This window comes from Pipistrellus hanaki (genome assembly GCF_964339955.1).
Source record: "Pipistrellus hanaki genome assembly, chromosome: 1".
Classification (NCBI taxonomy): domain Eukaryota; kingdom Metazoa; phylum Chordata; class Mammalia; order Chiroptera; family Vespertilionidae; genus Pipistrellus; species Pipistrellus hanaki.
This window is the reverse complement of record NC_140503.1, coordinates 171,293,802-171,315,176: the sequence shown is the minus strand read 5'-3', so window position 1 is coordinate 171,315,176 and position 21,375 is coordinate 171,293,802. Positions and strand designations below refer to the sequence as shown.

The 21,375-nt window shown below is 39.4% G+C and overlaps 1 protein-coding gene and 1 pseudogene across 2 annotated transcripts in view; both read right to left on the bottom strand.

Annotated features, from left to right (window-relative positions):
- Nucleotides 1-21,375, bottom strand: part of LOC311625731 (UDP-glucuronosyltransferase 2B31-like) — a gene marked incomplete at its 5' end in the record, with an annotated part of 64,729 nt that overhangs the window by 14,815 nt on the left and 28,539 nt on the right. The gene's annotated exons all lie outside the window — the stretch shown is intronic.
- LOC311625662 (UDP-glucuronosyltransferase 2B31-like) lies at nucleotides 427-19,745 on the bottom strand (annotated as a pseudogene). Its single transcript has 6 exons — nucleotides 18,971-19,745; nucleotides 17,691-17,839; nucleotides 6,146-6,277; nucleotides 3,432-3,519; nucleotides 2,043-2,262; nucleotides 427-717 (listed from the first exon to the last, which is right to left on the bottom strand). The product of its transcript is annotated as a UDP-glucuronosyltransferase 2B31-like (transcript).

Here is a 21,375-nt window from a genome sequence, read left to right as displayed (position 1 = left end):
TTTAATTTTTATAAGTGTTTGGCGTAACATATTTATAACCCTTTTTTTTAAATATATTTTTTTATTGATTTTTAACAGAGAGAAAGGGAGAGAGATAGAGAGCTAGACACGTCGATGAGAGAGAAACATCAGCCAGCTGTCTCTTGCACACTCTCTACTGGGGATGTGCCCACAACCAAGGTACATGCCCTTGATCGGAATCGAACCTGGGACCTTTCAGTCCACAGACCGACGCTCTACCACTGAGCCAAACCGGCTTAGGCTATTTATAACTCTTAATCAGGTAGTCACTTCAAAACAAATGTTGATCTGAGAAGGTAAGTTGTGAAAAGTAAGGTTATCACAGGAAGTAGTTACCCTTACATCGCAACTTCTTTATGGAATAAAGTGGAAGAGTCCTATCTACCAGGCATATGAGCTTCAGGCCTCTGAAACAACTACTCTCTTTTATTCTTTGTTCCTGTTTTAAAAAGCTTCCGGCAACAAAACAGAACACATTTTGTGGTGACGAACGTAGCAGTTGCCACACAGGCCAGCAGGAACCCTATCACATCCAAAGAGTGGTACTGGAGCCAGCTGAGGTCATGGGAGGCTGGCCGCAGGTGTTTGGCTCCTTTGTGGCGCATGACAAACTCGATCCAGAAGACTGCTCGATCCAGAGGTTTCATAGGCTGGTCATGATGAATTCTTGATAATTTCATAGCATTCTCCTTATATCTAAAGAAGAAACACAAAGATACCAACATTGCCAGTTAATTTGCTTAAGCCAATAATTCCCATTCAAAGTTTTGTTTTTAAATTAAAAAATATTTCTATTTACAGATCAACATGGCTGTGTTTGAGCCTTGACCATGAACCAGAAGTTCACCATTGTATTCTGAGTCAGGGCACATGCCCCAGTTGCTTGCTTGATCCCCACTATGAGGTGTGCAGGAGGGAGCCGATCAGTGATGCTCTCTTTATTGATGTTTCTATCTCTCTTTCCCTCTCCTTTCCCCTCTGAAATCAATAAAAATATATTTTAAAAAAAAATACACAAAAACCACTATGCCACGCGAAAGTAGCCAAGTCCGAAAGACCATATATTGTATGATTCTATTATTATGAAATGTCCAGAGGGACTAATTTATAGAGACAGAAAGTTGATCAATGGGAAGTGACTTCTAAGGCATATAATATTTTTTTAGGCAAAAATGCCTGCGGTGTATATTATGGTGATAGTCTCATATCTTTGTCAGCATACTACATATATTTTAATTATATAATTTTAACAAGTGAATTTTATTGTATGTAAATAATGATCATAATAAAACTAGGGCCCGATTCACAAAGATTCATGCAAAAATAAGCCTTCCTTTCCCTGGCTGCCGGCACTGGCTTCCCTTGGTACTCAGGACCCTGGCTACTTCACTCCAGGTGCTGCCAGGAACACAGGACCCAGGCTGCTTCACTCCAGCCGCCAATGCCACCCACCGGGATCCCAGCTGCTTTGCTCTTCCACCGCCAGGCATCTGGGATTGGGGCTGCTTCTCTCTGGCCACTGCTACCACCACTGGACCTGGGCTGAGGAGGTCAATGCCACCTCATGGTGACAGGCCATTTGGTCATGACACCTCTTGCCCTTTTATTATTATTATTTTATTATGATAATAAGTTTTTGAATCTAAAGATATTTAAAGTCTCAGAAATTTTAGATATTAAATTTATTAAGGTAAAGAATTTATGATTTTACTCCTAGTTTACCACTCTTCCTTTTATGTGTTTTATCATATTTTTAAAAATGTGTCCATATAATTTCCTACATAACTTTATATTATTGGAGGAGAAAATTTGTTGCATTAGATGGCTACCCATAAAATACATGGGGTTAATATGAAACTTTGAAGTAAATCTCTGGTCGAAAATAAAAGTAGATTTAATTTGGGTTAACTCGTATTAATTATGTTAAATTTAGCTCCTTAAAAATGGGATCAAACTAAGATACACTATTGACAAAATAATCTATGTATAAGTTCTGTCTATAAAAAACCTGTGATACTTACGAAGGGTCATTAATGACAGTCTTCAATGCATTGAGCAAATCTGTACTTGAAATAGTGTTGAAGTCCAATCTGACAGCTGCTCCCTTGGTCTTCATGTGAGCAATGTTATCAGGTTGATCCCCAAATATAGGAAGGCCCACCATAGGGATCCCATGGGAGATCGCCTCATAGATGCCATTGGTTCCCCCATGAGTTATAAAGGCTTTTGTTTTTGGATGACCTAGGATTGGGTGAATTTCAGAAAATTTTGAATTATAAGTCTTAGACATAAAATGAGAGTTGTGCAATAAAGGTACTGACAGAGGCTATATGTTTAGTAACAGATTGATATACACATCAGATTGTATTAAAATGTCTTTCACAACTCATAGGTCTGCTGGAGAGACAGTGAAGTCTTACATAGGTGTGTTTCTTGTGTGTCAAAAATGAATACAAGTTGCCAGTGGACACATGTGAAGAGAATACTCTGAATTTAAAAAGTGTATGCCAAAAAAATTAAATGGTGGTGCATGTTGAAATATATTCTTTTAATAAAATAGTGAAGCCAGAGTGTGATATGTAGATGTCAAGTCAGCAGACAATAGGATGGTGGTGGCACAGGAATCAGAGGAAGAAAAAGCTACACATTATAATGAAATATGTTATTATGCCCTAGTTGGTTTGGCTCAGTGGATAGAGAGTCAGTCTGCAAAATGAAGGGTTCCGGGTTGTATTCCAGTCAAGGGCACATGCCTGGGTTGTGAGCTTGATTTCTAGTAGGTGACAAGCAGGAGGCAGCCAATCAAAAATTCTCTCTCATCATTGATGTATCTATCTCTCTTATCCTCTTCCTTCCTCTCTGACTTCAATAAATTAAAATAAATAAATAAAGAAAGAAAGAAAGAAAGAAAGAAAGAAAGAAAGAAAGAAAGAAAGAATAACTAGGAAGAAGTTGGCTGCTATTAAAAAAAGATAAAAAGGAATGTGTTATTACTTCAGAAAAAGATATTAAATTATTTCCCAATGGAAACTGGGGAGTTACTGGAAATAAAAGGGAAGCTGATATTTTCCAGGGACACCTGTAGACCCTTACTGTAGGTTATACAATTGGTGTAAGGGGAGAATTAAGAGGCAGAGTGACAATTGGGAAAGTGTTGAGATATTCTCTCTGAGAGAAATTACACATGAAATAAAGATCTTCTGTTTGTGGCCATACGGAACGTGGCTGAGTAAAATAAGATGCCAAACTGCTATAGCTTATCCTTTTCCCCTAGGACTGGGAAAGAAATATTGGGAAGTTCATTTTTATTTTTGTGGTTTTCAGTAAGAAATGTTTAATACATTTTTATCCTAGTGAACTGTTTTATCATTCTTGAATGATTCTTATTTCGGGGTTTTTCAGAATCTTACCAAGAAGGTCATTCTGGGGGATCCATTTATAGAGTCGGGTATTTGGCCCTAAGGTATCTGGTTTTTTGCCATCATATCTCCATATAACCTGTTAGGGTAAAGAGAGTAATGTGTTAAGTCAAACTGCAGAGCTATATCATTTTAGAATTCTAAATAGGTTAAGAAACATCTACAATAGTTAAACCACTGATATATTACAGGTAAGGGAATGTGGACAAGACATGTTGATAATGAGAACCAATAAAACCTATTGTTATAAGAGGCATAGGTACTCATATTGTGGGTTACTTATTTTTATATTCAGTTAGATATCAATGCAATCAGGATGTTTCACACTTTGGGGTTAGATCAATGAGATTGAGAATGACCAATTGAAGCATATAAAATTTTTTAGGTAGTCATATAATTGTAGTGCAAAGCACAGCTAATTAATAGACTACACATTCATTTTATTTATTATTCTAGCTCTCATCATCTAGATTTAATGTTAACATGTTTGTTTATATTTGAATGATGGAGAAGTGGTTTACTTATATTCACTAATTTCATAAATTATCTTAGAGTTTTACATCATTTGCTTTAGAAAAATCAATGCAAACAGCTATTTATAAGAAATAAATTATTATCATCCTGCTAGGGTTGAACATTTTCTTAAAATGTAGAAAGGAAAATCCATGGGCACTTTATAAATAATAGTTTACCTGTTGAAAAGATCAAATATAATGATGACGGTAAATTTTTTTCATCTGATTGTTAACACTACAAAATATGCTACAATACACTGACAGCATTGATTAATTTGGTTAATTAATTATAAATGGTCAAGCAATTTCGAAGTTCACCAGTAAGCTGGATTCTAGTTTATAGTGGCTAACATCCTTTTGCTATGTGAGAGTTAAAGTTATTTCAAGTTCTCAGCAAATTTTCATAGGTGATAGGGAGAAAACTACATTAGGAAACTAAAATTAGTTCACTATTACCCAGAGACTTCAAATGTATTTTATGTATTAGAATAATTCACTACCATAATTTATGGAGAAAGGGTAGCATCTGAAACTAAGCCACACTAGGCTTGCTTCTGGTTGACTCTTTTATATTCCCTCCTCCTTCTTCTCTGCAGCCTTCTCCTTCTTCTCTCCCTCCTCCTCATTCTCCTCCTCTTCCTTCTTCTTCTTCCCCCAACTTCTCTTCCATCATCGTCATTATCATCATCATCATCATCATCATCATCATCATTATCATGATCATGATCATCATCATCATCTTCATCATCATCATGTTATTCTTGTGGGTTGTTTTGAGGCCACATATTATAAAACACTGTCACCTTGAGGGCTGGACCAACCTCCACCCTTTCTTTTATGTCTTCCTGCTTCAGAATTTAGCAGGGCCCAGCCCCTCAAGGAGATTCTCTTTCCTTTGTACAAAACAGCTTTTCTCTTTCTCGAAATCACGGTGGCTGACTTAGGTACTTGGATGCAGTTTGGTTGAGCCCTGGAAATCCTTACTCTGAATATCACCTTACAACACTGAATAGGCATAATTCAAAATCCAGGGAAAGTAAGAGAGACCTAGATTACATGGCAAATCTAAACTGTTTGATGCCTTCCAGACTGTTATCATTCTCTGTTTAATGTTAAAATGTAAGTCCATCTTGAGAACATCTGTAGTGTGTATAGTACTCTAGGAATCCTGCTAGGAAATGAAGCAAATGACAGGATAGAATTTGGTGATATCTGTTCCTGCTCTATAATTCTATGTAATAAAATCCTAAAATGCAAATCGACTGACTTGCTGAACAACTGGTCGCTATGACACACACTGACAACCAGGGGAATGCGACCAGTAGCAGTGAGGGGGTGGCAGGGCTGGCTAGCGGCTGCGCCATGCCACCAGTCAAGGTGGGTCCCCGATCACTCCGTCCGCTCGTCAATCCACAGATGGCCCTGATTCCAGGCCAAGCCTAGAGACCCTTCCCTATATATTGGGGACAGTCTCTTAGACTTAAAAATTAAAACCTGGCATATCTACTCTAACACTGATAAAACAAGATGATGCAGCAATGACATGCATGGACTCTTGCTTGCACATTTTGTGCTCAGCCCTGATTCTGATACTTATAAGTGTGTGACAAGGCCAATTACATAACTTCTCTCTGCCTCAGTTTTTCCACCCATAAGATGGGGAAAATGGTACCACTGCCTCAGAAGGACCATGTTATATACTACTTTTTATAATCAGGTAAAAAATGTAGCTGCCTATACAAAAGCAAGATGCCTGTCACCTGTATGAAAAGTATGATCACTGGTGCATGCAGTGGCACCTATTGCAGGAGGGATGTCTGACTGCCAGTGTAGGTCCAACATCCATTTGGGGTCCCAGATTGCAAGAGGACATAGGTCAGGCTGGGGAATCTCCCAGCCCTCGTGCATGAATTTCGTGCACCAGACCTTTAGCACTATTATAATACCAAACTTCACACTGTACTTTTGATATATACTTCTTTGTGACCAGAATGTTAATACCATATTGCCCATCTAAAACACCTTCTGTACTACTTTAGCATCTGACATGTGTATTTTGTTTTCAAATTGTTATCTGAGATAATTGGAGCTATCATAATAGTATACCTTTCATGTAGACATTTCTTAGCCAGACCCTTTATAGAGTTTAACACACTCATTAGTTTTCTGCTCTAAGGTAGTTTATCTAACCTTTTGTGGAAGCTGGGCAAGAGCTGATGCAATCAAATTGGCTTTCTCTTCTGTCATGATAGTGACCATCGACCCCAGGGAAAACACCACAATACCATTTTCTCCAGAGCTCTGGGCAAACTCTTCCATTTCCTGTGAAGGAAGAAATTTTATCCATTACAAAAAACAATTGCATAGTGAACACTATTGAAATAATTGCTTCAAAAAACCAAAGAGAAAATTAAGTATTAGTATAGTTCTTGTTATTTTAAATTGTGCTAAAATACACATAATATAGTTACCATCTTAACCATTTATAAGTGTAAAGTTCAGTAATATATATATCCTATATATATAATATTCTTATTTTTGTATAATCTATCTCCAGAACTTTTTCATCTTGTATATTTTTACTATACTTTTCTTAAACCGTAATTCTCCATTTCTATTTTTAACAGTCCCCGACAACTATCATTCTTCTTTCTATGTCTATGAATTTGACTAGTTTAAATCCCTTAGGTAAGTAGAATCATGCAGTCTTTTTTAAAAAAATATATTTTATTGATTTTTTACAGAGAGGAAGGGAGAGAGATAGAGAGCTAGAAACGTCCATGAGAGAGAAACATCAACCAGCTTCCTCTTACACACCTCCTACTGGGGATGTGCCTGCAACCAATTTACATGCCCTTGACCGGAATCGAACCTGAGACCCTTCAGTTCCCAGACCAACGCTCTATCTATTGAGCCAAACCGGTTTCAGCATCATGCAGTCTTTTTTGTCTGTGGCCTATTTCACTTAGCAAAATATCCTTAAGCTTCCTCTATGTTATAGCAGGTGTTAGATTTCTTTCAATTTTAAGGCTTAGTAATGTTCATCTGCAGATACCCTGAGCCACCAGAGAGACAACAAGTCAGAAAGACAACAAGTGGGTCCTAGAGAAAATTAATCCTGAAATATTGCAGGAGGTAAAAAATCACAAAACTGATACTTTCACTTTTCAGGGATATCATGAGAAGGCAGGGTTCTTTGAAAAAGATAATGCTAGGAAAAATAGAAGGCACCAGGAAGGAGGATGATCAAATATGAGATGGGAATTGCAATAATCTGAGCAATAAAGATTTATTTCAAAAAGTAAAAAAAAAAAAGCCGAAACCGGTTTGGCTCAGTGGTAGAGCGTTGGTCTGCGGACTGAAAGGTCCTGGGTTCGATTCCGGTCAAGGGCATGTATGTTGGTTGCGGGCACATCCCCGGTGGGGAGTGTGCAGGAGGCGGCTGGTCAATGTTTCTCTTTCATCAACGTTTCTGGCTCTCTATCTCTCTCCCTTCCTCTCTGTAAAAAATCAATAAAATATATTAAAAAAAAAAAAAGTAAAAAAAAAAAATATGAGATGGATTGACTCCATAAAAGAAGCCATAGGCATGAGTCTAAAAGAGTTGAGAGGGCTGTTAAAAGTAAGATTTTATTGACATCACTCATTCATGAGGTCCTCAGGAATAAGACTGACTCACAGCGCATATCATATTGTGTGTATTGATTATTATTATTTTTTAAAATCATTTATTTATTTATTTATTTATTTATTTTTACATATTTTATTGATTTTTTTTGCCCCCCTCCCTCCCTCTCACACATCCCCCCCCCCCAGAGTTTTATGTCCATTGGTTGTACTTATATGCATGTATACAAGTCCTTCAGTTGATCTATTATCTCCCCCAGATCCTCCTCCCCTCCCCGCTGTAATTTGACAATCTGCTTGTTGCTTTACTGTCTCTATATCTATCTTTTGGTTCATCAGTTTATAATGATCTTTATTATCCACAAATGAGTGGGGTCATGTGGTGTTTCTCTTTCATTGATTGGCTTATTTCACTCAGCATGATGTTCTCCAATTCCATCCAGGTTGCTGCAAATTATGAGAATTCCTTCTTTTTTATGGCAGCATAGTATTCCATTGGGTAGATGTACCATAGTTTTTGGATCCAATCATCTGGTGACGGGCACCTAGGCTGTTTCAAAATTCTGGCTATTGTAGATTTTGCTGCTATGAACATAGGGGTGCATATATCCTTTCTGATTGGTGTTTCTAGTTTCTTGGGATATATTCCTAGGAGTGGGATTACTGGGTCAAATGGGAGTTCCATTTTCAGTTTTTTGAGGAAACTCCACACTGTTCTCCACAGTGGTTGCACCAGTCTGAATTCCCACCAGCAGTGCACAAGGGTTCCTTTTTCTCCGAAACCTCACCAACACTTGTCGTTTTTTGATTTGTTGATGTTGGCCATTCTGACAGGTGTGAGATGGTACCGCATTGTTGTTTTGATTTGCATCTCTCATATAATTAGTGACTTTGAGCATGTTTTCATGTGCCTTTTAGCCTTCCTTCTGTCTTCTTTTGAAAATATTCTATTTAGGTCCATTGCCCATTTCTTAATTGGATCATTCATCTTTCTTTTATTTAGTTGTATCAGCTGTCTGTAGATGTTGGAGATTAAACCTTTATCAGTGGTGTTATTTGCAAATATGTTCTCCCACACCGTGGGCTTTCTTGTTGTTTTGTTGATGGTTTCTTTTGCTGTAAAAAAGCTTTTTATTTTGATGTAGTCCCATTTGTTTATTTTCTCTTTAGCTTCCATTGCCCCAGGGGCAGTATCAGTGAAGAAGTTCTTTTGGCATATGTCTGAGATTTTGCTGCCTGTGGATGCTTCTAGTATTTTTATGGTTTCCCGTCTGATGTTTAAGTCCTGTATCCATTTTGAGCTTATTTTTGTGTATGGTGTAAGTTGGTGATCTAGTTTCATTCTTTTGCATGTGTCTGCCCAATTTTCCCAACACCATTTATTGAAGAAACTGTCTTGACTCCATTGTATCTTCGTGCCTCCTTTGTCAAATATTAATTGAGCATATTGATTTGGGTTGATATCTGGGTTTTCGATTCTATTCCATTGATCTATATGTCTGTTCTTGTGCCAGTACCAGACTGCTTTGAGAACAGTGGCTTTGTAATACAGTTTGAAGTCTGGTATTGCGATCCCTCCTACTTTACCCTTCTTTCTCAGGATTGCTGTGGCTATTCGGGGTCTTTTATTGTTCCAAATGAACTTTTGGAGAGTTCTTTCTAGGTCAGTGAAATATGTTGTTAGTATTTTAATGGGGAGTGCATTGAACCTATAGATTGCTTTAGGAAGTATGGACATTTTGATGATGTTGATTCTACCAATCCATGAACATGGTATGTTCTTCCATCTCCTTACATCTTCCTCTATCTCTTTTTTCAGTGTCGTGTAGTTTTCTGCATATAGGTCCTTTACTTCCTTAGTTAAATTTATTCCTAGGTATCTTAATTTTTTTGGTGCGATGGTAAATGGAATTGCTTTTTTAGTCTCTGTTTCTGTAGTTTCACTGTTGGTGTATAGAAATGCCATGGATTTCTTGGCATTAATTTTGTATCCTGCTACATTGCCAAATTCATTTACTAAGTCAATTAGTTTTTTAATGGAGTCTTTTGGGTTTTTTATGTACAATATTATGTCATCTGCAAATAAGGATAACTTTACTTCTTCTTTTCCAATTTGGATGCCTTTTATTTCCTCCTCTTGTCTAATTGCAATGGCTAGTACTTCCAGTACTATGTCAAACAGGAGTGGCGAGAGTGGGCATCCCTGTCTTGTTCCTGTTCTTAGAGGGAATGGTTTTAGTTTTTGCCCATTGAGTATAATGTTGGCTGTGGGTTTATCATATATAGCTTTTATTATGTTGAGGTATGATCCTTGTACTCCCACCTTGTTAAGAGTTTTTATCAGGAAAGGGTGTTGGATTTTATCAAATGCTTTTTCTGCATCAATTGATATGACTATACGATTTTTATCTTTCAATTTGTTTATGTGATGTATCACGTTTATTGATTTGCGGATATTGTACCATCCTTGCATTCCTGGAATAAATCCTACTTGGTCATGGTGTATGATCTTTGTGATGTTCTTCTGGAGTTGATTTGCTAGAATTTTGTTGAGGATTTTGGCATCTATGTTCATGAGGAATATTGACCTGTAATTCTCTTTCAATGAGTTGTCTTTATCTGGTTTTGGTATTAGGGTGATGCTGGCTTCATAGAAGGAGTTTGGAAGTGTTCCTTCCTCTTGGATTTTTTGGAATAGTCTGAGGAGGATAGGTTTTAGTTCTTCGTTGAATGTTTGGTAAAACTCTTCTGTGAAGCCATCTGGCCCTGGGCTTTTGTTTGCTGGAAGCTTTCTGATGACTGTTTCAATTTCTTCCCAAGTCACTGGTCTATTGAGATTTTTAGATTCTTCCTGATCGAGTTTTGGAAGTTTGTATTTTTCTAGGAATATGTACATTTCCTCCAGGTTGTTCAGTTTGTTGGAATAGAGTTGTTCATAGTATTTTGTAACAATCCGTTGTATTTCGGTGGGGTCTGTTGTTATTTCACCTCTTTCATTTCTGATTTTGTTTATTTGGGTCCTCTCTCTTTGTTTCTTGGTTAGCCTGGCTAGAGGTTTATCTATCTTGTTTATTCTTTCAAAGAACCAGCTCTTGGTTTTGTTGATCTTATGTATTGTTTTTTTGGTCTCTATGTCGTTTATCTGTGCTCTGATTTTTGTTATTTTCTTCCTTCTGCTTACACTGGGCTTTTTTTGTTGCTCTTTTTCTAACTCTTTGAGTTGTAGAATTAGATCATCTGTTACCATTTTTTCTAGTTTTTTGCAATAGGCTTGTAAGGATATGAACTTCCCTCTCAAAAGTGCTTTTGCTGTGTCCCATAGATTTTGGATTGTTGTGTTTTCATTGTCATTTGCTGCCAGGATGTTTTTAATTTCTTCCTTGATTTCTCTGGTAACCCAGTCCTTGTTTAATAGCACGTTGTTTAGTCTCCATGTGTTTGATTTCTTTGGATTATTTTTATTGTAATTAATTTCCAGTTTTATGGCAGAGTCTTTAGGTCTTGGCAGGGCTGGGGCCCAAGATCAGAGGTGATTGGTGTGAACTATAGAAGAAACACCTTTTCTGATTGCTTATTGGCTAAGCTCCCTGTTTGCCAGTGTTAATATTCTTAGCAACTTGGGTATAAGAATCCAAAGAGGTCATCTAATGTTTTTCCACCACACTCGTGGATAAAAAAATGAAGGTCTGCTGCTGGAGGGCTAAGAAATGTCATATTCTGCCCTAGTCAGTTTGGATCAGGGGATAATGCCTAGGCTTGCTGACCGCAGGCTCTGGGTTCAATTCTGATCAAGGGCATGTACCTAAGTTGCAGGCTCATCCCTGGCTGGGACCCAGGTCAGGGCTTATGCAGGAGGCCACCAAAGTGTTCCTCTCACTTTGATGTTTTTCTCTGTCTTTTCTTTTCTCTTCCACATTCTCTAAAAATCAATGGAAACATATCCTCAGGTGACGATGAAAAAAATAAAGAAATGTTATATCATATGAAAGACACATCTTGAAAATGCCTGAAAGAAAATTGTCATTTTTTTCATGGTGAAGTGACCAGAATCAATGTTGATGAAAACACCTTGATGGCTGTGATGACTGGCAGTGGCTGTAGCAGCTGGGTAATGGGGCTGGTGCCTTTTCCTGATCAGCCTGGTCACCTCAGTAGGACATCCCCTGAGGGCGCCCAGTATGTGAGAGGGAAGCAAGCTTGGCTGGGGGACCCTCCCTCCAAATGTAGGAATTTCATGCACGGGGCCCTACTGGTAAATAAAGGTGGTGATAGTGGGCATCACTGTGTTGTTTTTGATTGCAAAAGAAAAGCTTTTAGCTTTCCACCAGTAAATACAATATTAGCTGTGGATTTTATTGGTCATATATTGTCTTTATTATGTTGACATTTTGTTCTCTCTGTACCCACTTTGTTGAGAGTTTTTATAATGAATGGATGCTGGATTTGTCAAATACTATTTTTCTGTACCTATTGAGATAATCACGTGATTGTATCCTTGGTTTTGTTGATGTTGTCTATCACATTGATTTTTTGTGTGGATATGGAACCATCCTTGAATGTATTGCTAGAATACATTTCACTTGAGCATGATATATAATCCTTTAATATATTGTTGAATTCAGTTCTCTAATATTTTGTTGAAAATATTCACATCTACTTTATCAGAGATATTTACTGTCTTGTGCTTTTTTTTGTATTGTCTTTGTCTGCTTTTGTTATCATGATACTGATGACTGCTTTTATAGAATGAGTTTGGAAATGTTATTTAGTTTTCAATATTTCTGAAATAATTTGAAAACGATAGGTTTTTATTGCTTGGTAGAATTAAATGTTCAATAGAATTTACTTGTGAAGTCATCTGATCCTTAACTTTTATTTACTGGGAGTGGTTTTTATTTTTTTTAACTACTATTTTAATTTTTTTTTTGCTATTAATCAATATGTTCAGTTTTTATGCTTCTTCCTGGTTCATAAATTGAAGGTTGTATATTTCTTGTATAGCTCTTTATCTGGAGATTTCTTTTATTCTTTCATTTGGGGCCTGTTCCTTTGTCTCCCTATATTTGCTGCCTCTTTGTGTTTGTTTGTGTGTATTAGATCCCTGGTTGGCAAACTGCGCCTGTGAGCCACATGTGGCTCTTTGGCCCCTTGAGTATGGCTCTTCCACAAAATACTACAACCTGAGTGAGTCTATTTTGAAGATGTGGCATTAGAAGAAGTTTAAGTTTAAAAAATGTAGCTCTCAAAAGAAATTTCAATCGTTTTACTGTTGATATTTGGCTCTGTTGACTAATGAGTTTGCCCACCACTGTATTAGGTCAATGTGCTTTGACTCCCAGTCTTCTGTATTTCCTCATTTGTTTTATTTTCTGTGTTTATTTCTAGGATTTAGATGAAACATTTCTCATGAATGTGATGGAGTGGGTTTGTGTAGGAATGATCTTTGTGCTGTCTGTATGCTGCGTGGATTCGGCAGGCTGACTGGAATTGAAGTTGTTGCTTGAGGTACCAGGGGGATTCCTGGCATGCAGGCTAGCCACAGTGGAGAGAAACATGGGACATTTTTCTCAGGGTACCTAGCTCTGAGGGCACTCTGGTAGGCTGTATGGCTGGGTTTGGAGTAGGCAGTGGCATATGGCTGCAGCACTGCCATGGCAGTTTGTCTGTTTGAGCCTGGGGGTGGCGGATGTTGGGTGAGTGGCCTAGGGCACGCTATGGTGGTCTTGTAGGTTAGCTGCCACACTTGAATTGAATTGCTGCCCATGCTCTCAGTGGAAAGAGAATGTAAACATTGGCACTCACAGGCACCTCCAATCCCAGTGTTTCCACAGAGCCTGGACAGTTCTCACAGTCTCTCAACCTTCTCTACGCAGTCTCTCTCTTATTTCTTGTGCAGAACCTGTTTAGTCAACCCTCACCTGTTTTCTATGAGGAAATGCTCTTCATGTAGGTGTGTATTCTGAGTGTTCATGGGAAGGTGTCAGCTCAGGGTCTTCCTATGATGAAATCTTGGACTTCTCTCCCTAAATCACTTCTTACATGCTGGAGAATTACTATAATTAATGTGTCTGTTATTATTATCCAGAATTTCCATGTAATAGCCTTAAGATTTCTATTTATAATCCAGAATTATCCGTAGTACTTATCTGAGTGTCCATGTTTCTGACATGTTTGTGTATGACACCTTTTGGTCTGAAATCATATTGTAAAATGGAAGTTCTAGTAGAATATGCTATGTGTACCTGGCTGTGAGGGGCCCTCATCATCACCTCACTGAATTTTCAGGGAACCCCTGCCCCACAGTGGGAGAAGTACAACTGGGCTCTGTGCACCAAAGATCTGGTCATCCTATTGAGCAACTCAGTTTGATGTATTTAAAGTTGCTGTGGCAAAGTCATGTTCAGAATTGTTTCAGAATTATTCTGTTGTGGTCCCTGGTTTTTTATCAGTTTTCAAATTTTCTTCTTTCAGTACTAGAAAAATTCCTGATTACTCAGTGTACTTTCTAGCTCCCCACCCCAACAGGTGTAAGGAGCCAAAATTTTATATCTGGTCCAAACTTCATACTCTTCTATCCAACCCCACCCACCCTGTTGATTTTTCTGTTTTAAATAGTTTAGTTTTTCTTTTTCCTCTCTGAAAAATATAGACATAGCCTTTCTGAAACAAAAAGTTTACTTTCTCATTCTAATCATTACTTCAAACAAATGTTTAAAAAATGAGATATAATCCTATAAAATAAGAGCCTAATATGCTTCCTGTCTGAAAGTTCATTCACTGTTGGATCATTTGCTAGGATATGCACTGACCATCAGGAGGCACATGCTCTGACTAGTAGGTTAGCTTGTTGCTGGGGTCCAGCCAATTGGGACTGGGCAAGATGGGCCTGAGATGCCCTGGAGCCCTCCCATGAGCCCTCCCCTGCCATCCAACCTCCCATTGTCCCTCCCCAGCAGGACAGCCTTAATTGGCCCTGATCAGACCTGGGCTAGAAGGGCAGGACACAACCTGGAGCCCTCCCCTTGTCCCTTCCTGGCTTTAATTGTAACCTGGTGAGGGTCCCTTGGCCAGGATGGCGCTCTATCACAATCTGGAACCCTCAGGGGATGTCAGAAAGCCAGTTTCAGCCCGATCCCTGCAAGCCAGGCTGAGGGAATCCACTGGTACACGAATCCATGTTCCAGACCTCTAGGTGGTATATAACATTCTGTAAGTTTTAAGGTGTACAGTGTATTTAGTTGATTTATTTATATATTGCTAGAGGCCCAGTGCATGGATTTGTGCACCAGTGGGGTCTCTCAGCATGGCCTGCGCCCTTTCACAAAATGGGACCCTTTGGCAGATATCAGACTGCCAGTTTTGGCTGAATCCCCACAGTCCCTCAGGGGTGTGATAGTGCACAAAGTGGCAGATAGCCAGGGTGGAGCCCATGCTGTGCTGCTGCTCCTGCTGTGCCTGCTGCCTCCCAGAGGTAGGAGAGGCTTGAGCTGCAGCTTTGCTTGCCAGCTTTGAGCCATGTGTCTAGTTCCTGTTGGTCAGCTGAGCAGTGCTCCTGCTGTGGGAGCACACTGACCACCAGGGGCGGCTCCTGCATTGAATGTCTAGTCCCTGGTGGTCAGCAGCCTAGGCATATATATATATATATAATTACTACCTAATATTAGTGAAAAATTTCATTTAGGTCTCATAATTATCTTCGTATGTGTGTGATGAGAACATTTAATATGTAATCAGTGGAAATTTTCAAGTATATGAAGATTATTGTTGTCTATAATCACTATATCTCCCAAACTTAAACATCTTCTAGTTGCAAGTCTATACCCTTGACCAACTTCTTGTTACCCACTAATCTCTCTTTTACCAGTTCATGGTAATCACCATTATACTTCTGTTTCTATGGGGTTTGTCATTTTTAGATTCCACATATACTAGTAAGTGATATCCTATATTTGTCTTTTTCAGTGTGCCTTATGTCACTTAACATAATACCATCATGGTCCATCCATGTTGTCCCAAATGGTAGGATTTCCTCCTTTTTTTATGGCTGAAAAACATTTCAATGTGTGTGTGCGTATGTGTATGTGTATTTCACATCTCTTAAGTTGTTTCCATTTACTATCTCTTGTTAAAAATGGTGCAATAAACATGAGATTATGGATGTATTTATATATTTCTTACTTCTAGAAGTATACCCTGAAATGGATTTGTGGATCATATGGCAGCTCTGTTTAACTTCTTAAAAAACCTCCAAACTGTTTTTCATAGTGGTTATACTGATTTTACATTCCAACCAACAGTGGACATAATTCTGTGTTATGTTGTAGATCACCAAGTTTCCTTAGCACAGCTATTTTGACTATTTTATTGGGTGAATCATATATCTCCATCTCTGTATTTGTTTTCTGAAGGACTGTTGTAAAATTTGGTGACCTAATGTTTCCTTGATTTTTCTTATTCTTTGGAATTTTGCATTGTTGTTTTTGCATTTGAATTACCAATCACCTGCTTATGTTTACTATTTTCAGGGTAGAAATGCCTTTTATCAGTATTGCTATAGATAAAGCTTTTCCAGATCTTGAATAAATATGCCTTCTCTGTGCCTCATGCTCCCTCTTGTGGGAGAATTCTGGAGCCTGTTTGTCCTCCCTCCATATAAAGCACCAGGCTAGATGCTGAGCTTCTTTCTTTTATTTTCCTGGAGGTGGTGCTACAGCTCAAGTGTGTGGTTCTCTCATATCTGTAAACCTTTGTCTGTATTCTGTTCCTGCTTCCTAGCCCTTTATCAAATCCTGTTCTTGCTGCAGCCTTTGGCAGCTTCTACATGGAGCTGACTACCGAGGGGAGGAAATAATGAGTTGGAATGCAGGGCACTATTGGTGTCCACATGCCAGTATGGGGGGATCTGTAAGAAAGGTTTTTTTTGTGGTTTGTGGTCAGGCTTCCTGATGGAGCACAGAATGCAGTCAGGAGGAACTGTGTCTCTTTAACATAGCTCCCCCCCCCCCCCCCCGCCTCCTGTAATCTTGCAACTCTCCAGATCTGTTCTCTCTCACCAATTACTGAGCTACCAATTCAATATTTTGGATGCTGTGAGAGAGAAATGAGCTCTTTGGAAGCATCCTTCAAACCAGGAGAAGATTGGCATCCACTCACTGGTTCTCTGTGCCTGTGAGAGAAATCACGGACATGGCAGGCCTTCTTTTAGTCTTACATTGAGCTGACTTGGAAATGGAATGATGCTGGCACAATCAAGTTTTCCTGTTGCCCACACCAATGTATTAAAATACATCTATTTTTTGCTCCAACAGAGTGCTGTAACTTTTCCTTTGGAAATCTGGACTTCTCCAAAAGCTCTCTCCTCCATAGGTGACTGCCAAAGCCAGGTAGGTACTCCTGGACTGCAGCTAAGAGGGTCTGGAACAATTCACAATATCCTGTAGGTGTCACAGCCAGTACTCGAGTCTCTGCCTATTTGATGTGTAGGTGGGCAAGACTCTTTCCACGTCCTTTTGTATTGGCACTTTTGTTCGTGGTTAGATAAATTTTTGTTGTTGAAGGGGGACAACAACAAGGGAAGTCTCATGCTCACTTACACCAGATTGCTATTGCCAATCCTGAGTTATTATGATCCACCCTATAAGATGCTCTCCAGCATTATTGTAGCATTATGCCTTTTCTATTTTTATAATGCTTTTCACAATGCTTTTATTACTTGCTGATGTGATTAATTTCCAAGTAAGTCATCTGTTCTGTGGGAGCAAAAATGGTATATGCACTGCTCTTCTGTATTTCCACCCAATATCCTTGCACTGTGCTAGTCACTTTAAAATTAGTTTTTGAATGAATGGCTGACATTTTTTATGTGTTGAATAATGAAGGCCTTAATTTGACTGACCATTTTTCCAAAATCTCCCAAGTATAATTAATTATTCTGCAATGATAGTGACTCTCAGATCCTTGAAATAGTATAAAACATATGAGTTTCTAATTGGCAGGTCACTGTACCCATATTCCCATATTTCTCTCAGTGTGATCAGACTTTCTGAGTGAAGAACACAAAATCATTCCTACTGAAAATGCAAATCAAAACAAACAGGAATAGTTTTACCTTAGGCAGTGGCTTAGCAGGTTTGCAGTGGAGGCCTCCAACAAATATAAAGTTTGGCAAGAGTGGGCGAGGAAACTCAAAATCCCAGTAGGTTCGAATTAACCATATTTCAGCTTTTCGCATTAACTCGAATAATGTAGTGGGTCTTCCTAAAGGAAAAAAAAGAAAAAAAAGTAGAGGAAATAAGAATATTGTAATGTGAATATACCATTTTGTTTTCTTAAAACAAAAAAAAAACCAAAAATGTTTAACATGTCTCTGGCTTGACAGTGAAAACATCTCTATATATAAAAGCCTAGGCAACCTTTAAAACCCAATGACCAGAATGACTGGACAACCCGTCCATAGCTATGATGTGAAACTGACCCAGACCGTGCTGTTGGGCCCCTGACAGCCCTGAATCAGGCTCATCCTCACCCCAGACCCAGACATTCTTCCATTACTCATGGAATTGTCTGTTGGTTAGCTTGCTGCTAGGGCCAGCCTCCAGTGGTCCCTCCCAGTAGCTTGCTGCCCTCACCTCAACCTCCACTATCCATGATCGGCAGCTGGGCCAAGGGGCCCCACCTGTGCATGAATTCATGCACTGGGCCTCTAATATTCATAAAATATACATATTTTATATTATGTTGTTCATATATATTAACAATATATATATATATATAAATTAACAGTCCTTCTTCTCTAACATCACATCAGAACATTCGCAATCATAGAGAATGGTTAAACTTATGCCACTATAGAATTAAACATGCATTTGCTTATTCTGTAAAGCTTCAGAAGTAAAATTGTTAATGTAAACAAGAATTTCAATTCCTCAATCAATTAAATCTACTATATCTATGGAAACAAATTATTTCTAGATTATTTAGTCCACTTTCTGCAATTTAGCAAGCTATTTCCTTTATCCTAGATTTCCCCAAAACTGAGGCTTTGAGAGTGAAGGAAACTGAAATCATTAGAAAACTCAAATCATAGGTTCCTGAGTCTGGAACAGAGCACTCTCTCTCTCTAGTGTGAAAGAACCCTTCAGGTAATGTGACAAAAATATTTCAGTTTTTCAATCAAGCTAAACTATACAAGAGGAAGCAATTCCTCAATGACCTTATAATTTAAGCATTTCCATAATATTTGTGAGAATGAAAGATCATCTTATAATGTTATTTTATCAACTTACCTATAAAAGACACATTTCTCTGAATTAATACTTATACTAACCCACCTTTTAGAGCACTAAGAAAGTTAGGTTATCATGATACCAAGTAAAGAACATGACTTACCTAGTGCTTCGCTGTAAAGCTGATCCCACTTCTCACTAAATGTTTGGAACCAGAAGTCAAAATAAAGTACGTACATCATATTTTTTATTCTCTCCATGAATGTCATTTGATCACTTAATTCTGACAAGATAACAGGTACATAGGATGGAGGGAATAGAAGTCCTCCACTGTACTTTTCAATGTTATAGCCAGGAGAGAAGCGGAGACTGTACACAAAAGGAATTTTAAGTAGCTCAGCCAGAAGCTCACCACAGGGTCCCATGGCATCTGCAAGAATGACGTCAAACTTTGATTCCTGTAGTTTGGTCATAAGTTTCTTGTTCAAAACTACATCTTTACAGAGTGTGTGAATACTATCAGAATATTCAAGTGTGAGATCTTGAAATAGTGAAAAATGACCCCAAAATGTGTCTTTTGGCAGATCATCTGTCCACTTAGAGATAATCCGTCTGAAAAGATCCTCAAAATCATCTTTTGTTAAAGATGTAGGAAAAATCTCAAATTGAATAGCAGTTGGTTTATTTGGATCAACAAGAATTGAAGCTGAAGATGTCAGAACAGTCACTTCATGACCTCTCTGCACAAGTGCATCCAGGATTTTCTTCATGTTGATCCAATGGCTATATTCTGTGGGCCACACGAGCACCTTCCCACAGCTCCCAGGCCTGGAGTGGCAACTCAGTTGTAGCAGCAGCAGAACTGAAATCCACTTCCTAGGCATCCTGGTGGCTCACAGGCTTCTTCTCAAATGGCTGATCCCTTTCCCATGGTTCATGTTTATGCCCAAAGGGATATCAACCATGAAGTTAAATATAACTCACACATCCAAAGTAAATACATTTGATGACCAGTCAGATAATTTGATGGCAAGTCATAAAATTATAAAGTAACTAGATGCCTGGTGCACAAAATTTGTGTGTGTGGGTGGACTGGTGTCCCTCAGTCCAGCTTCTACTCTCTCCAAACTGGGACCCGCTCGAGGGATGTCCGACTGACCATTTAGACCCGATCACCGGGATTGGGTCTAACGGAGGAGACAGACATCCTTCTCACATTCCAGGACTGTTGGCCCCCAACTGCTAACCTTCCTGCCTCCCTGATTGCCCCTCTCCAATTCAGTCTTCCAGCCTTATAACCCTGACCACTCCCATTTCAGCTTGATTGATGTCTAACTGCTTCCTGCTAGCCTGTTTGCCCCCAACTTCCCTCCTCTGCTGGCCTGGTCACCCCTAACTGCCCTCCCCTGTAGGGTTGATCACCTCCAACTGCCCTCCCTTGCAGGCCTGGTCCCTTTCAACTGCCTTCCCCTACTGGCCATCTTGTGGTGGCCATCTTGTGTCCACATGGGGATGAGATATTTGTCCACATGGGAGCAGCTATATTGTGTGTTGGAGTGATGGTCAATCTGTATATTACTCTTTTATTAGAAAGGATAGAGGCCTGGTGCACGGGTGGGGGCCAGCTGGTTTGCACTGAAGGGTGTCCTGGATCAGGGTGGGGTTCTCTTTGGGGCATGGGGCAACCTGAGGGAGAGTCCTGTGGTGGTTTGCAAGGCAGCCATGCCCCAGGCGACCCAAGCAGAGTCCCTGGTATCTGGAATTTATTTTCCTTCTACAATTGAAACTTTGTAGCCTGGAGCAGAGCCAAGCCTCCTGCCTGCTCTGTGGCTGCCGCCATTTCTGTTTGGATTTGTTTACCTTCTATAATTGAAACTTTTTAGCCTTGAGTGGAGGCCTGGGCCTGCCAGACTCTGCAGAAAGCTTGGCTTCCTCCATTGCTGGGAAAACCCAAGCCTCCCTGCTGGTAGCCATGTTGGTTGGGTTTATTTGCAAACATGCTCTGATTGGCTGGTGGGTATGACTGGTGGGTATGGCTTGTGGGTGTAGTGGAGTGAAGTTTAATTTCCATATCACTATTTTATTAGGTAGGATGACCTTATTTTAAATACAAATCTGTGTAATATCTAAAAGTGCTATCATCCAGCTGAGTCAACTTTATAGTTTTCATCTGATTTGTAATTTGTTACAGACTAGAGGTTAGGTGCACAAAATTATTGCACAGCCTGCAGGGAGGGCGGGAGGTGGTCCTCTCAGCCCAAATTGTACCCTCTCCAATCCGGGACCCCTCAAGGGATGTCCAACTGCCAGGTTAGCCCTTATTCCAGGTATTGGTGCTAACCTGGCAGTTGAACATTGCTTTCATAATCCTGGACTGCTGTCTCCTAATCACTCACCTGCCTCCCTGCCTGGTCACCTCATCTGCTCCCCACACTGGCTTGGTCACTCCTTAGTGCCCACCCTGATGGCCTGGTCTCCCCCAACTGCCCCCCTCTGCTGGCCTGTCAATTCTTACTGCCTCCCCTGGTAGGTCACACCCAGCTGCCCCCCAACCAGCCTAATTGCCCT